We start from the raw sequence: 17677 nt of genomic DNA on the forward strand, positions 1-17677 counted from the left end.
CCTGAGATTTGCTGATATATATTTTTGTTGAATCTAAAAAAATTGTTATTCAGCACTAGCTCCATTAAACTACATATGGTGTTAACTCTGGTACTCACCAATTCTGTATTATTGGTTAAATATTCCCTCATAAATTCAATGCCTTGTTCTGAATTTATAGAGGTATACAAGGACTTCACATCTAAAGTTCCAAACTTCATAGATCCCAATGCCCCTTTAACATTCCTAAGATTTTCCAACAAATGCCACGAATCTCTTAAGTAGAAACGTGATTTCTGTACTATTGGATTCAATATATAATCCAACCAAATAGATATATTTTCTGTCTTGGAATGTCTGGCAGAGATAATAGGTCTAAAAGGTGGATTAAATTGGTTTGTCTGTATTTTAGGGATACCAAAATGAGTGGCCAATTTTGGATGCTCTACTGTTAAGTATTCATAACTTTCATAGTCTAACTCTCCTTGACTGAACATATCAAACAAAATGATGTCCAATTGTTGAAAACTATGCTTAACTTCATTTGCATTTACCTTTCTATAGACATTTTTGTCTCCTAACATAGCTAACATAGAATCGTCGTAATCTTTAGTATTCATGACCACTATTTTTCCACCTTTGTCAGCTCTCATAGTTCTAATAGTAAGAGTTCTTACATAAATCATTTAAAGCACATTTCTCTTTCTGAGTGAGATTCTGTGGTTACTCCTGTAAATTAATGCTTCTAAAGTTGCTTTCACATAAATTTTGAAATACCTGCAAAGTTGTGTGAAGTGGGGGGTTGAAAGTACTTGGTTTTTTAGGTTTCCTTTCTAATACGCTGTCAGATAACTGTAAAACATCTTGCATAATATAACTTAAATTTAATTTTCTCAAGTATAACCTAAAATCTACCAAATGTTTTCCTATATTCATACTGATGTTAGGTATGAAAGAAAAACCCTTCTTTAAAACATTTTCTACTTCAGGTGAAAGAAAAAAATCAGACAAATTTATAACATTAATGGCAAAATCATTTACATGATTCCCATTGTTAGGTGTAACTGTCTCATCTACCACCTGAATTTCTTTTGATTTTGATTTTTCTTTTTCCCTTTCCCCTTGTACTGAGTGGTGTTGTACCACTTTCAAGTCCGTTTGTTTTGTACATTTACTACTTGAAAAGGGCCTTGATTTTGCCCTTCATTAGACTGTGAAGCAACCTGTGCATAAGTAACTTCGTTGTCACAAGACACTACTCCATTTCCATTGTTTTGTGTTGTCCCGTTGTTACCATTTGGAGCATCTAAAATACAAATGTCAATATTATTCTTACTAGCATTTACAGTCTCTTTTGTGCTGGTGTTAGTCATAACAGTCTGTCCAACTTCTTCGTTTCTATTTCCACCATACACAGTTCTCTGGTTGTCTGGTACTCTTTCTAAAACAACATAAGCAACATTTGTCTGGTATGCCATAATGTCTCTTTTTAATTTTGATTGTTTTCTCGATATGATGGTTGTCCTGTGTCTATCGGCCTCTACTCCATTATACAATACCAAATGTTCACCAAAACAACCAAAGTTTTTTATTTTCATATCTAGAGACTGAATTCTTTCTTTAACACTAGTAATCTCTTTCTGATAATGCGTTGTTAACATGCGCATCATATTGACGCCAGTTGTGTTGTATAATTCTATCAAATCTTTACACAAATCATCACCTGGTGTGATGCAATTCAGAAACTTCGCTGTCCGCAAACCTTGCGGAACTATTTTCCTGGTGATACATTCTTGCAAATATTTGATTTCCAATTCCAAAGTCACAAACTTAAAAACCAAACGTTCGAGTTCGTATATAGCTTTTTTGCAATTTATACTATCTATATACTTAGAATCGATGCTTGGTTTACTTACTTGTGTATTTGAATTTTCGAACTGAATAGAAAAAAACGGGTTGTCAACTGTCCTATTAACGTATTCCAGAACGCTGTTTTGTTTATAACCAGTTTGTATTCCCACAACGGTATTACTTTGTTCTCCACCATTACTTTCGTTGTTTCTGGTGGAACGTGATGACGTCTGCTCGTTTTCAGAACCCTCCAAGTTATGCCGATGCTTAGAGGGACTATAGTTGTTTAAATTGTCTCTCACTATTTTGACAATAGTAGCTATCAAATCCTCCTGTGGAATTGATTTAGTTGTATTGTCAGAACTTTCAGGAACTGAATAAACAGTCACATTTAGTAAACTGTCTTCACCGGATGCTTCAGAAGCTATGGATATCACCCAACACAATATACAAAACGAATTCCAAACACTGCAAAGAAACGGGCTCCAAACTTAAAAAAATCGTGTTCAAGTGTATCAAAAGACCAAAAAGCAAACAAGTCGATGTTAGCGCTTTCATTCACTGATTTATTACGTGAACTTCCTCAGAAAAACAGTTCCACTCATTCATTCTTCCTTTTATACTTAATTAACAGGAAATGACATCAAATCCACTTCAGATATATACATGTGTATAAAAAAACTATTGTATAGTTTAAATTATTATTAAATAAACTATTTGTTCAATAAAAAACATTTTAAATTTATAGACTCATTGAGTCCTGGATATTTATCAGCCCCTAAAAACAACTGCCATAACGTTTCTTTACATTCCAGTGCATTATTTAAGTCACCACCAAAAATAATGTCATTGATCTTATCAACTACAGAAAATTCAAATTTCTTAAAATCACTACAAATTTGAGCATACTTGGCCAAAGAATTATTTGTATCTTTGTTTTTAATGGCCAAATTGTGCTCATAAATTCTATGTTTTAATGTTCTGATGGTTTTTCCAATGTAATAGTGGTCACATGATGCACAACAAGCTATGTAAACAATATATTGTGTATTACAGTGATAATAATCTTTAGCCCACATAGTATAATTAATGTGTTTTAAAGTTACAAAAGAACTGTTGCTGATATATCTACACTGCTTGCAAGTTTTACAAGCATAGGTGCCATTTTTTGTACTAACTACTCTGGTTGCCATATTAGTTTTCCTGTTATCTGACTCTACCAAAGATTTTATGTTTGACATCTTCTTATAAGTAAATTGTGGTCTTGTACCTATTTTAGCTATGAGTTCTTTATTACCCAACAATACCTTCCAATTGTTGACTATTATTTCTTTTATACACCACATCTCATTAACAATGTGCAAAGGGAATGCTATGTTGTAATCTTTCACTTCTGAAGTATTCTTTTTTGTACAAGAACTCACTAATATATCTCCTGATTTTAAGATAGGCTTAGCTACACCATGTCTCAATGCTGACACTTCTTGTTCTATTTTTTCCAACAACTTCACATCGCACTCGCTGTAAAAACAATAACCTAAGAAATGCCATCTCTCTAATAAACGTTTCATTGTCTGTAGTTAACCTGCTTAATCTGATGACTTGTCCTTTAATGACACCTTTTTTCATGTGTTCAGGATGTAAACTATCCCTATGTAGGTACTGATTAGCAAATACTTCTTTCCTATAAATTTTACTGATGAATGTGTCATTTTCTTTGTCTATACTTAAATGTATATCTAAAAATGAAATACTTTCAACAAAACTACTAATTTTGAATTCCAAAAAAGTGGTTGTTTTATTTAAGTCATTCACTAACTCTAGAAATTGTTCATGTGTACCTGTCCACAAGAAAAACAAGTAATCAGTAAATCTATAGTAAGCCTGTATTTTAGAAAAATAAGGATGTTGTATCAAAAATTTCAGTTCCCAGTTGGCCATTACCATATTAGCAAAAGATGGTGCCACTCTTGCACCCATGGCCACACCTGAGATTTGCTGATATATATTTTTGTTGAATCTAAAAAAATTGTTATTCAACACTAGCTCCATTAAACTACATATGGTGTTAACTCTGGTACTCACCAATTCTGTATTATTGGTTAAATATTCCCTCATAAATTCAATGCCTTGTTCTGAATTTATAGAGGTATACAAGGACTTCACATCTAAAGTTCCAAACTTCATAGATCCCAATGCCCCTTTAACATTCCTAAGATTTTCCAACAAATGCCACGAATCTCTTAAGTAGAAACGTGATTTCTGTACTATTGGATTCAATATATAATCCAACCAAATAGATATATTTTCTGTCTTGGAATGTCTGGCAGAGATAATAGGTCTAAAAGGTGGATTAAACTGGTTTGCCTGTATTTTAGGGATACCAAAATGAGTGGCCAATTTTGGATGCTCTACTGTTAATTATTCATAACTTTCATAGTCTAACTCTCCTTGACTGAACATATCAAACAAAATGATGTCCAATTGTTGAAAACTATGCTTAACTTCATTTGTATTTACCTTTCTATAGACATTTTTGTCTCCTAACATAGCTAACATAGAATCGTTGTAATCTTTAGTATTCATGACCACTATTTTTCCACCTTTGTCAGCTCTCATAGTTCTAATAGTAGAGTTCTTACATAAATCATTTAAAGCACATTTCTCTTTCTGAGTGAGATTCTGTGGTTACTCCTGTAAATTAATGCTTCTAAAGTTGCTTTCACATAAATTTTGAAATACCTGCAAAGTTGTGTGAAGTGGGGGGTTGAAAGTACTTGTTTTTTTAGGTTTCCTTTCTAATATGCTGTCAGATAACTGTAAAACATCTTGCATAATATAACTTAAATTAAATTTTCTCAAGTATAACCTAAAATCTACCAAATGTTTTCCTATATTCATACTGATGTTAGGTATGAAAGAAAAACCCTTCTTTAAAACATTTTCTACTTCAGGTGAAAGAAAAAAATCAGACAAATTTATAACATTAATGGCAAAATCATTTACATGATTCTCATTGTTAGGTGTAACTGTCTCATCTACCACCTGAATTTCTTTTGATTTTGATTTTTCTTTTTCCCTTTCCCCTTGTACTGAGTGGTGTTGTACCACTTTCAAGTCCGTTTGTTTTGTACATTTACTACTTGAAAAGGGCCTTGATTTTGCCCTTCATTAGACTGCGAAGCAACCTGTGCATAAGTAACTTCGTTGTCACAAGACACTACTCCATTTCCATTGTTTTGTGTTGTCCCGTTGTTACCATTTGGAGCATCTAAAATACAAATGTCAATATTATTCTTACTAGCATTTACAGTCTCTTTTGTGCTGGTGTTAGTCATAACAGTCTGTCCAACTTCTTCGTTTCTATTTCCACCATACACAGTTCTCTGGTTGTCTGGTACTCTTTCTAAAACAACATAAGCAACATTTGTCTGGTATGCCATAATGTCTCTTTTTAATTTTGATTGTTTTCTCAATATGATGGTTGTCCTGTGTCTATCGGCCTTCGCCTCTACTCCATTATACAATACCAAATGTTCACCAAAACAACCAAAGTTTTTTATTTTCATATCTAGAGACTGAATTCTTTTTTTAACACTAGTAATCTCTTTCTGATAATGCGTTGTTAACATGCGCATCATATTGACGCCAATAGTGTTGTATCATTCTATCAAATCTTTACACAAATCATCACCTGGTGTGATGCAATTCAGAAACTTCGCTGTCCGCAAACCTTGCGGAACTATTTTCCTGGTGATACATTCTTGCAAATATTTGATTTCCAATTCCAAAGTCACAAACTTAAAAACCAAACGTTCGAGTTCGTATATAGCTTTTTTGCAATTTATACTATCTATATACTTAGAATCGATGCTTGGTTTACTTACTTGTGTATTTGAATTTTCGAATTGAATAGAAGAAAACGGGTTGTCAACTGTCCTATTAATGTATTCCAGAACGCTGTTTTGTTTATAACCAGTTTGTATTCCCGCAACGGTATTACTTTGTTCTCCACCATTACTTTCGTTGTTTCTGGTGGAACGTGATGACGTCTGCTCGTTTTCAGAACCCTCCAAGTTATGCCGATGCTTAGAGGGACTATAATTGTTTAAATTGTCTCTCACTATTTTGACAATAGTAGCTATCAAATCCTCCTGTGGAATTGATTTAGTTGTATTGTCAGAACTTTCAGGAACTGAATAAACAGTCACATTTAGTAAACTGTCTTCACCGGATGCTTCAGAAGCCATGGATATCACCCAACACAATATACAAAACGAATTCCAAACACTGCAAAGAAACGGGCTCCAAACTTAAAAAAATCGTGTTCAAGTGTATCCAAAGACCAAAAAGCAAACAAGTCGATGTTAGCGCTTTCATTCACTGATTTATTACATGAACTTCCTCAGAAAAAGAGTTCCACTCATTCATTCTTCCTTTTATACTTAATTAACAGGAAATGACATCAAATCCACTTCAGATATATACATGTGTATAAAAAAATTATTGTATAGTTTAAATTATTATTAAATAAACTATTTGTTCAATAAAAAACATTTTAAATTTATAGACTCATTGAGTCCTGGATATTTATCAGCCCCTAAAAACAACTGCCATAACGTTTCTTTACATTCCAGTGCATTATTTAAGTCACCACCAAAAATAATTTCATTGATCTTATCAACTACAGAAAATTCAAATTTCTTAAAATTACTACAAATCTGAGCATGCTTGGCCAAAGAATTATTTATATCTTTGTTTTTAATGGCCAAATTGTGCTCATAAATTCTACGTTTTAATGTTCTGATGGTTTTTCCAATGTAATAGAGGTCACATGATGCACAACAAGCTATGTAAACAATATATTGTGTATTACAGTTATAATAATCTTTAGCCCACATAGTATAATTAATGTGTTTTAAAGTTACAAAAGAACTGTTGCTGATATATCTACACTGCTTGCAATTTTTACAAGCATAGGTGCCTTTTTTGTAGCTAAGCCTATCTTAAAATCAGGAGATATATTAGTGAGTTCTTGTACAAAAAAGAATACTTCAGAAGTGAAAGATTACAACATAGCATTCCCTTTGCACATTGTTAATGAGATGTGGTGTATAAAAGAAATAATAGTCAACAATTGGAAGGTATTGTTGGGTAATAAAGAACTCATAGCTAAAATAGGTACAAGACCACAATTTACTTATAAGAAGATGTCAAACATAAAATCTTTGGTAGAGTCAGATAACAGGAAAACTAATATGGCAACCAGAGTAGTTAGTACAAAAAAAGGCACCTATGCTTGTAAAAATTGCAAGCAGTGTAGATATATCAGCAACAGTTCTTTTGTAACTTTAAAACACATTAATTATACTATGTGGGCTAAAGATTATTATCACTGTAATACACAATATATTGTTTACATAGCTTGTTGTGCATCATGTGACCACTATTACATTGGAAAAACCATCAGAACATTAAAACGTAGAATTTATGAGCACAATTTGGCCATTAAAAACAAAGATACAAATAATTATTTGGCCAAGCATGCTCAGATTTGTAGTAATTTTAAGAAATTTGAATTTTCTGTAGTTGATAAGATCAATGAAATTATTTTTGGTGGTGACTTAAATAATGCACTGGAATGTAAAGAAATGTTATGGCAGTTGTTTTTAGGGGCTGATAAATATCCAGGACTCAATGAGTCTATAAATTTAAAATGTTTTTTATTGAACAAATAGTTAGTTTATTTAATAATAATTTAAACTATACAATAGTTTTTTTTATACACATGTATATATTTGAAGTGGATTTGATGTCATTTCCTGTTAATTAAGTATAAAAGGAAGAATGAATGAGTGGAACTGTTTTTCTGAGGAAGTTCACGTAATAAATCAGTGAATGAAAGCGCTAACATCGACTTGTTTGCTTTTTGGTCTTTGGATACACTTGAACACGATTTTTTTAAGTAAAGGAGTAGTTTAGTTTCAGCATATGTAAAATATACCTAAGGGATAGTAAAAACGAGCACGTCCTGAGAAGCATAAGACTAAAGGAGTAGTTTAGTTTCAGCATATGTAAAATATACTTAAAGGATAGTAATACCGAGCACGTCCTGAGAAGCATAAGACTAAAGGAGTAGTTTAGTTTGCTATTTACAAAGTTAGAGAAGGAGAGAGCGAGAAGGAATATCCATGACTGTAACTCAAAATCATTTACAGTTTTGTAGACACATATGATTGCCTTTTCCAAGCTGTGTGCACACTGTAATATCCAAAATATCTTATTATTTTATATGCATGTCCTTAATGAGTTTGAAGAGCATTCTGCCAGGCTGATATATTTTCATTTGTGAACACTCCAGAACTGAATATATTTGATTTTCCTTAGCAACATTTCAGGGAAGAACGTTACTTCTTTTCACTGAAATTGTATTGCCAATAATTATAACCAATAATTCTGTTTGCTTTGTGTATGACATTGTCACACTGGAGTCAATCTTAAAGTACTATTAGTTATGAACAGTGCTTTTCTTCTTATTGCAGATTGCACTCTCCCCCTACTACTTGGCATTGGAAGGTTAGGCTCAGAGCATTCCATCAATATTTTATTTTATAAGTCTCTTCCTATTGTTTCTAGTCTTCCTTTTACCATTGGCCTGTATAGTTCATTATGGGATCTACAGTCATGAAGATGTGCATCTCAGGGCTATACATGCTCTCACCTGTAGATGTTTTATTTATTTAGTTTTGCTGACTGTGGTAGTCTGACTAGGCAAGAAAAATGACATTAATTGACATTAATACAATAAAGTGTCCATGATATTAATACTGAAGAGCATTGGCTGCTGGATGGATTGCTGTTTTAAATAACCTGATAACCTTCATGTCTCGTAGATTGGGTTGTTGTGGTAAATAACTTGATAGCCTTCAGGTCTAATTGACTGGTTTGTTATGGGAAATAAGCTGGTGACCTTTAGGTCTATTTCACTGAAATGGCACTTGGTGAAAATATTCACTATATTGTCTTTTCCTTATCATTTTGGCCACCAAGTTATTTGAGTTGTGAGGGGTCAGCAACTCCACCGTATACAGGGATATCTCCTACTCTCATATATAAATACACTCTATGTAAACAACTTTGAGGTCATAGCATTTCTTAATTGAGGTAGGTCATGGTAACATTAAATCATTTTTGGGTTTGCCTACCTTTATGAATCTTTTTTTTCTTCTTTCCAGAATTTTCATAAGTAGTTATTTTCTCCACAAGGAACCAGTTCAGGTCTGTCACGTTCTAAGGTACTGATGGAGGGGCTCAAGACTTTTCTGCATGTTTTTTTTCAGCTACTTTGATGTTTCTGACTATAAGTAATTCTTCTGAAGTGCTGGAAGAATTCTGAAATTCTGCTGTGTAATAGTTCTTATTTGCAATAGATTTTTCTTGTTTTCTCTCCCCGCAAAGTTATTTTCATAATTTAATTGATTTTTCGGGTCTATATCAGATTATCGAAGTATGCATACTTCAAATTACTAAAGATTGAACTTTAGTGATCAAAGTATGCATACATCAAATTGCTAAAAAAATATTTTAAAATAAGAACAGAAAAACAAAAGGGTGTAAGTAGGGGGCAAGCCCCCCTGCACCCCACCAACCGGCTACTTAAATATACCAACTCCGAGACTGCACTTCAGTGCACTCCAGTGCAGAAATGGAAGATTTCCATTTCCTACACTCTAGCGCAATCTCAGAGTTGGTATATTTAAGTAGTAGGTGGTTACACCCTTTTGTTTGTTTTATTTACTTTGAAAAATTGTTTTTTATAGGAATTCAGAGTTAGAATACTTCGATCATTAAAGTTCGATCTTTAGTGATTCAAAGTATCCATACTTCGACAATCTAATATAGACCCGATTTTTCAGTATTTACAATGGTACAGCGAATGTGTATTAAACTGGTTTGTGGTAAGCAAATAGTGAACAAAGATTACCATAAAAAGATTATTCTGTTTGAGTCCATATTGTAATGATCTCTAAGCTAAATTTAAACAAGTTACTGAATTAAAAAAGTTAAGGTATCAAATTCATTCCTAACTTAAAAAAAAAAAATTAAAATCGTTAGAAAAGAAATATTGAGTAAATACTTCTGTAAAATATCTTGAGCCAGCAGAAGTTGAGAAACTGATGGAAATAATCCAAAAGAGGTCAGCATCACTGTAATGAAAACAACATTCATACATTGCCCAGAGACTCTGAAGACTCACAACCATCTACAAATTTTACTGAAGCTGTTACAAGATGGATGGTGATCCCAAACACTGTGATATGCAGCCTAGCAGTTTCAAACTGTTTTGGCACTGTTTCAATATTTAATATATATCACACCCTCATTACTGCCTACCTTAATTCTAACTTTGTACCTATCAAGGATTGTCTTTGGAGTAAAGCTATTAAATATAATCTTTGGAGTAAATGTAGTAGAGAATCCAGACATTTTCATCAAGGAGGAGTCAACCATTATCCCAGTGCCCTAGAGTCAAGCCCCAGTCTTAGAAGGTTCCACCGCTCCTGCCTCTGTAACATAAATTGCAATTCTGTTGTGGGAAATAATACCTAAAAAACAGCTTCATAATATAGTGATAAAGTTGTGATTTAAACCCAGATGACCTGGACGTGGCTATTGTTCTGGGTGCTGAAGGAACTAGCATTGGAGGGTTGGAATGAAGCTAGCTCACCTAAGTTGAGTATTTGTGAGGGAGACCACCTGTTCAACAGCAGTGCATCACCTGCTGTAATGGGAGGGGTACAGCATGCACTTTATGAGCTAGAGACATTAGGTTTTCAATGTTTCAATGCCAGGCTGCACTTACAAGATAGTATTCATTGAGCATGAGTGGGAGAAAGCATGCATACAAAGATGTAGCACATCATCAAAACAACATCACCGAAACTGCTGAACATCGAACACCTGGAACATGAAAAACTAACCCCAGGAAACAACCACTAACCCAACATATAAAAAAACAAAAAAACAAAGCAAATCAAACTCACCAATGTGGGTGGCGAAGCCCCCCCCCCCGCCAACTAAATATACCAACTCTGAGTTCGCAGTACAGTGGGAAAGGGCAAAGTTCACCATGGTGGCCAAATGGTTGTTTTCCCATTGAAAGTTTTTGCTGTTCCGGGTGTTCGATGTTCTGCAGTTTTGGCGATGTTGTCTCAATGATGTGGGATTCAATGAAGTGATAATAAAGTGATAATTCGATACTTTGAACTAGACCCACCTGTATACATACATGAGTGTGTGTGCATGCACTAATTAAGAAGGATTGATGCTGGTACCCTTTGGGACACATGTGAACCTTATTTTCTCATTTTAAACTGGTGGAAAGAGAGCCTTTGCAAGTATGGCTGAATGTCCTTGGTACTAGTAGAAAATGAAAGGGGAATAGCCTTTCTCCTTATACATCTCAGGAAGAAGTGCATTTTATACTTCACAACATCGCTGTCCTCCAATTTATTTACCTGACCATGAAGACTGTTCTTCGGGGTCATCTAGTTCTCCTCCCCAGGACATAACATTTGTTAAGTCAGTCAACAACATGGGAGAAATGTTAAATTGGTTTATACAGAGGCATCTTTTGCCATAAAGAGATTTTTGAAAAAGGCAAATATATTCAGTTAAATAGTAAATGAGTGCACCCCAAAGCAGGTATACTTGACAGATAATCTTTGTGGAAAACATAACAGACAAGCTACAACTATAATTATGAAACACAATCCCTGGGATTTAGAAAGAATGCCTTACTCTCATACAAACTGAAACCACTACAAGTTTAGTTTATGTTAAGTAAAATCCAGTTCAGAGACATGTTTAGCCACAGTGAGGAAGGCCTCATTAATGGCAAATTTGCATTTCTCTGAACTGGGTGCAATTACCTTCCATGCTAAGAAGAACTTTTTGGTGGTAATTACCACTGGAGGTCCATGCATCACAGTGCCATGGGCAAACGCATACACACACTCACTGTACATGACACCACCATGTATATATCAAATATGATATCCTAAAACTTCGAACTTCATATGGTCGAGACCATATGATCGAAGTTTTAGAACTTTGAAATTTTGAACAGAGATTTCCATACAGTGCAGAATGGGAGATTTCCCTTTTCCTCGCTGTAGTGCGATCTCGGAGTTGGTACATTTAAGTAGTGGGGGTGTGGGGGAACGTTGAGAAAGTTGTTTTTGTTTTTCTGTTGGATTTGTTTTGGAATGTCAAGATTCCGAAACATCAATCATGTGATCTCGATCATATAAAATTCAGTGTTTTGGAAATTTGAGATTCAGAAGTGAATCTATATATATATATATATATATATATATATATATATATATATATATATATGTATATGCACATACATAGATACAGATATATACATACATGCATTATAGCTTTTCAGAAGTATTAGATGGTATGGGGTGAAGCAAACCACACACATGGGAGTGCTGGGGGACTTGCCCCTGCATTAAAAATGTTTTAGTATTTTGAGATGTCAGTGTTATGAACTAAACCCCTATACATATCCATAAGTTGGTGACTGTACTGTGACCACTTTGCTATGTATGGTGTTCAAGTGGATTAAAGTATCAGTTGATGAGATTTGGCAACTATGAATGTAGCAGAATTAATGTCACCCACCTTACTGTAGCCCTGGCTCCTTTTTTATTACACTGTCTTGTATCAGCGAATGTTTCACACTGAATAGCTGAATTACTTATAGAAGCACCTTGAAAGCTATGCTGTGCATGATTTTCTTGACCTCATCTTACTATAGATTAAGGTGAATTTCCTACAACCACACTCAGAAAAAACAGCTGATGCTATCAGACTCCCATTTATTTTTGTTTTCTTTGGAGTACAAAATCCCTAAACTTTCTAATAGTAGTACAATAACATTATTATATAACCTGGCTGTTGGTTATGATTTAATATAATAGGTCAGCTGTATCTGATCACTTGAACTTCACTCTTGTAGCCAAACCCCAGCAGTCATGAAAATATTACATCATAACCCACATCCAGCTAAGCATTAATGCTATAATAACATTTTTGTTATTACAAGATATTATTATACTCACTATATTTGTTCTTTAATATAGATACATGCAAATAAGATTTTCTTACTTGTAGCACATCATCTACTAGGTTTCTTATAAGTAATAATACTTTATTTGTCATTTGCATAATGAGTGATATGGAAACTAGCAGCTTTGGCTACTTGTTATTTTATGTAACTTTATTGCAGACAAAGAAGAATACAAAATTTGCAGCAGCATATTCAACTACTATTTTATGTTAGTGTTTTATTTTTTCTTGTATAATAGATGATTGGAATTAGATATGTCTGCAATTTTACACATATATTTATATCTGGCTACGGAGGGACATGTATACTATGAGATTCACTGGTATCTTAGCACATGTATTTGTCTACTACAATCACAGGTTGTGGGATGGGGTGACGTGAGTGGACATGTTTGAAGAATTTAAAAGAACATGCTATAACACTGGCTATATATAGGTGAGACTCATGCCATCTGTCAGAGCATTAGCAGGCTTGAGACATGCCGTTCCTCCCAGGGACAGACACTACTTGGAGGAATTCTTACCCCAAAAAATGTGAACGTAAGTGTTAGAATTTACTGTTACCATGATGTCTTCTCATCATAAACTTACTGTTATTGTCAGTGCCTTTTTATTGAGAGATATTTTTGATTGTCTGTGAAATACAGTGATTGTTTTTTGGGGAGTTTGTCAGTCTCTCAGAACTTTTCCTTACTGGATCCAAAGTCATAGGTTCATAGAAGGTTACTAGGCTAATGGCCCTAGAGCCCTTACAAGCCTGGCCATATTTATCCTGAGGTGCCCCCAATTGTTGGTGGTTGGGTGAGTGAAGTTCGCAGAGGTAAGGGTCTATGGTAGTTAATACTGACTTCCTCTGTCCAGTCTACTTACCAGCAATGAGTGTTGACAACTGCAATAGCATTTCCTCAGTCTCATTACTTTTTTATATGCTTGTGTTATTTTAGGTTCATAGGTTCATAGGTTCATACTAGGCTATCTGCCCTGGGGCATTTACAAGCCTAGCCAGAGTGTGTTTGGCTTACACCACCCCTTGTAATGAGTTTACTGTGCCCTTTTTAAGGTTAGTTTACTGTGCCTCTGTCTAGCAGTGACACAGGTGACCCCCGAGGTGAACCTACGATCTCCCATCCACTCGTCAAGATTCCTCTTGAAGAGAGTCAGTGAGGGGCTCTGCCTAACATGGACTGGGATTTTATTCCAGAGTGAAGGGAGCCTCTGGGTTATGAATCTGTCCCTCCAGCATGTCCTATTTATTTCTGTGCTGAGGTTCATGTCCATTAATTCTGGGTTGGACATGGCTTTGTATGTCAGGCATAGATCGCCTTTGAGTAGGCAGTATGGAACTGAGTAGAGCTGGAGTTTCTTTAGCCGAGCAGCATATGGCATTTGTTTGAGTCCCTTGATCCTCTTTGTGAGGTACTTTTGGGGTCTTTCTAGTTGCTGCAGATGTCGGGTAAGGTACATCCCAAATGGGGCATTGTACTCAATTATGGGCCTGATGAGGGAAGAGTACAGGGGCACAATGACCTCCCTTGATCTAGATGTGAATCCTTTCATGATAAGATGGGCTATATAGAAGGTCTTTCTAACCACTTTGGCAATGTGATTGTCAATGGAGAGATTACTATCAACTTGGGTCCCTAGGTCCCTAATTAATTCTTCCATACTTAATGGATTTCCACCTATGTGGTAATTTGTGGGCACTTTGTTTTTCCCAAAGGGTATGACTATACACTTTTTGGCGTTTAGTTTAAGGCCATGGCTCTGGCACCAGTTATCCATTTCTATGAGTCCCTTTTGGAGGATGCCTGTGTCAGCTGGAGAGTCAATTATGGCACCCAGTTTGCATTCATCTGGGAACTTGGTCAGCCACAGTCCTCCCGTGTTAGCCTGTACCTCAGAAAAATATATACCAAATAAGAGAGGTCCTAGGACTGAGCCCTGTGGGATGCCACTTGTGACTAGTTTAGAGTCTGACATGGCTCCAGCAATTCTGACCATGTGGGTTCTGTCCTTGAGCCAGTTTGCAACCCATCTTATGACATAGGGGTTTATATTTAAGCTGGAGAGCTTGTCTATGATGCCCGAGTGGGGTATTGTGTCGAAGGTTTTTGCGAGGTCCAGGTAGGCTGTGTGAACTACCTTACCCTCATCAATGGCCTTGGTGACTGTTTCAAAGAAGTCAACCAGGTTCAAGAGGCAGGATCTGCCCTTAACAAAGCTGAATTGGGTAGGATCCAGTGTCTGTAGGTCCCCAATGTCTTTGTTTATGAGTTCCATAATGATCCTTTCCATAGCTTTGCAGACCAGGCTAGTCAGGCTTATGGAGCGGTAGTTTCCAGGGTCCGTAGAAGCACCTCCTTTGTGGAGTGGGACCACTGTTGCTGTACGCCATTCTTTGGGTACATATCCTTTAGTAAGGCTGAGATTGAACAGCAGCCTTATGTGTGGGTTCAGTTCTTCTTGGATTTCATGTAGCACGCAGCCCGGAGCACCATCTGGTCCTATTGATGCTGTGTTTTTTTGCTTTAGAGAGGGCGTCTCTCACCTGGGCATCTGAGATGTCAGGGAGGTGACACTCTGCTGAGATAGATATTTGTCCTTTTGGAGGGGGGGGTGGAGTTTGCACTGAACCTGTCTGCCAGGATGTTGGCAATTTCTGTGGATTCAGTGTATTTTTTGTCATTATGGACTAACTCTGAGCATATCTGGGAGTTGCCACCCAGGTTTCTAACATAACTAAAGAAGGCCTTATGATTATCTTTAGTGTCTTGTGCAATTCTTCTCTCAAAGCTGACCTTGGATGATTTTATGAGGGAACATAGTTTTTTGCTAGTACTGATCAGAGATGCCTTCCCTTTTAGGGATTTTGCTCTATCATGTAGTAGCTTCCTCCTTCTGTTGTATAGCTTATTTATGGCTGGGGTCCACCAGACAGGACGCCTGCCTTTGGGGAAATGGGTCTTGGTTTTATTTGGGATTGCATGATCCATGCATTCCTGAAGGTGTCCATAGAATGCGCTTATAAAAGATTCAGCAGGTTGGGCTGTAGTTACCACTGGCCTGGGGGCCTTGAAGGATTCCACTTTGGATTTAAGAAGTGTGAAGTCAGCTTTTGAGAAGTTCTTCACTGTGGTCTTCTGTGCTGGGGGTGGGGGCGGGATGTGAATTTCCAGTGAGATTAATTTATGGTCTGATCTTACCAAAGAGGGGTATACTTCTGGTATGGAACATTGTGTCCCCATGTTTGTGATGATCAGGTCTAGTATGTTTTCCCCTCTTGTGGGAGTGGTGACTAGTTGTTCCATAGCATTTGAGTTTATGAATTCTAGGAACCTTTGGGCTAGGGTGTTGGGGCTTGAGTAATGCTCCCAGTCTATGTTTGGATAGTTGAAGTCCCCCAATATGATGGTGTTTGGAGAGGTCTTCATATTCTCCAGTGTCTTCAGGAAGGCCGAGTGGGGTTCCTGAGTTTAAGAGGGTGGTCTGTAGCATGCTACAAACTGGAAGGCAGTTTTTCCCACTGTTAGTTGCACATGGATGGTCTCCGATGCTTCGTGCAATGCCACTAACCTGGAGGTGTGGGTATCCTTGATGAATATGGATACTCCCCCTCCTTTTCTGGTTTGGTCCAAGTTTTGGGGCCGAAAAGCATGATATGAGGTATAACCTGGTAGTGCTGGGGTGCTCTCGGGAGCCTTAAACCAGGTTTCTGTCACTGCACAGACATCAATTTTCTCCATACTGAGGAGGGCTTCGAGAGCATGCATCTTGAGGTTTAGACTTCTGGTGTTGAGCAGCATTACCCTTAGTTTCTTTCTACTTGTGTTGTCTAAGGAGGTGGGTTTGTCTTTTGAGCCTTGCCTAAAAAAGGCACTATGGGGTTGGCAAGAGCCTTTGCCAATATCCGAAAGCCCAGGGGTGACAGGTGAAAGCCATCCCTTGTGAAGCAGCATGGCTTGTCAAGCATGTCATCCCAAGCAGACAGACACTGGATCCCCTTTGAATGACACCAATACGTAAGCCAATTGTTGAAATTTATCATTTTGTCTTTATACTGTGGCATCATTCTTGGTGAGGGTAAGATGCTGCTCAAGGTCAGGGTCATACCAGCCTGGGCTACATAATCAGAGAGCTCCTCTATGTCTCTTTTCATGTAGTCCAGTGAGGTACGTCTCAGGTCATTCACACCGGCATGGACAATGACTGAGTCATATTTGTACCTGCTTTGGAGTGACCTGAGTGCTTGTGTTATGTGGCGGATTCTAGCGCCCGACAGGCAGCTCACTGTGACCATTTCCTTGTTCAGCCTGGTGAGCGGGACGCCAGTGTGTCTGACTATAGAGTCACCAATTACAAGTGTATCAGGTATGTTGTTAGGCCTTAAGGGCTGTGACTGTTTGGCACACTGACTTTGTGAACTATGTGTTGCATGTGATTTGTTTTGGGGTAGTGGTTGCTTGGATGTCTGCTTTGGAGGTCTCTGCTGCTTTGGCAGATTTTTATTTAGAGCCTCCAAGTATGTTTTTGTGTGTTTATGTGTTTGGTTTGCAGTTGTGGTAGGTCTATGTGAGACTGGATTTATGGTGTGTGTGGTTACCTTCTCCTCCTGACTGGTTATGCCAGTACTGGGTCGAGAGAGCTCAGCCTCCAGTTTGGCTATATGGTTGCATCTCTCACATATATTTGTACTTGTTGGGAGGAG

This window comes from Protopterus annectens, chromosome 10.part0, assembly GCF_019279795.1.
Source record: "Protopterus annectens isolate FY-2018-M chromosome 10.part0, PAN1.0, whole genome shotgun sequence".
Classification (NCBI taxonomy): Eukaryota; Metazoa; Chordata; order Ceratodontiformes; family Protopteridae; genus Protopterus; species Protopterus annectens.